Below are 1381 nucleotides of genomic sequence, written 5' to 3'. Positions count from 1 at the left end.
ATATGTCAATGTAGCTGAATACTAACCTAGAAATATAGGGCATGGTAAATGTGTTCTAATACAACATCTGCATTTTCCACAACTTGAATCTATTACAATGAAGATGGAAAACTCACTCATAAGAGTGCATGTAAAATGCAAAGCAACTGCAAGTGACTCTACAAAAACAAAGGACTATATACACGAACTAAAGAATTCTGCACACCTATAATCCCAGCACTTTGGGAGGCCAAGGCAGAAGGGTCATGAGGTCAGGAGTTCAAGACCAGCCTGACCAACATGTTGAAACCCTGTCTCTACTAAAAATACAAAAACAAACAAAAAAATTAGCTGGCATGGTGTCACACAGCTATAATCCCAGCTACTCAGGAGGCTGAGGCAGGAGAATCGCTTGAACCCAGGAGGCAGAGGTTGCAGTGAGCAGGGATTGAGCCACTGCACTCTAGTCTGGGCAACAAAAGGATTCTGATAACTTGGTTTGAAACATAATGGAGAGAAATTACATATTCCTATAAAGTATATCATATATATAATTTAGAAGTTAATATTTTTAAGATGTAATCGTGACTCTAATTGTCACAAGTTTGGAAGAAAAATGTATATTACAGGAGGGTTAAAATATGGTTTATTATAAAGAAAAACATATTTGATTATACCACATTATCAATTATCTGCAAAATTTGATTAAAAGAACATGATAAATCTCCAAGAGTGAGCCATAATAAGCGGATAAAAATAACTGAAAAACAAATGACTTTGAATTAAAACTGATTTCCTGAGGAAGTTTAGGGTGTTTAAAGTGTATCTTCCCAACTAGCTCTTTCATTATATTATACATTTGTATATCACACAGTTTCTTTATAGAGAATATAAGTCTATTATCATTTTAATACTTGTCTAAATTTTGGTACATTCTGAAATACTGATGTTTGGATTAATGAGATTTTACTCTAAATTCTAATTTTTACAAAGACACAGAAAGTTTCACAATCAGTAAAATGCCTGAAATAAGTACTGTGTCATTATAAAGTAATTCCAACTAGAAGAGAATATTGCATGTGTCTTAATATTCCTTGGTAATGAGACTTTGCAGTACTTTTGTAAGCATCATTGCAGAGACACTTAATATTATGTGATTAAGTTAGTATGTTTAAAACATTTATGTTTATGCAACTGGCAATAAATCAGCATGTTTGTTGATGCTGCTGAGGAAGAGTAATCTTCATCTACAGAACAGAAGTTTAACATTTGCCTAATGTCATGCCCTTGCTCTAGGATTTTTGTGTTCAACTCCAACATATGAATCATTTTTAATCGGAGAAAATAAGCATGATAATCAAATGCAAAGCAGCATACGCTGATACTGAATGGTTGTTCTAAT

Source organism: Mandrillus leucophaeus, unplaced genomic scaffold (assembly GCF_000951045.1).
Source record: "Mandrillus leucophaeus isolate KB7577 unplaced genomic scaffold, Mleu.le_1.0 Scaffold701, whole genome shotgun sequence".
NCBI classification, from domain to species: Eukaryota; Metazoa; Chordata; class Mammalia; order Primates; family Cercopithecidae; genus Mandrillus; species Mandrillus leucophaeus.
The sequence above is the reverse complement of the archived record's forward strand: the minus strand, read 5'-3'. Positions refer to the sequence as shown.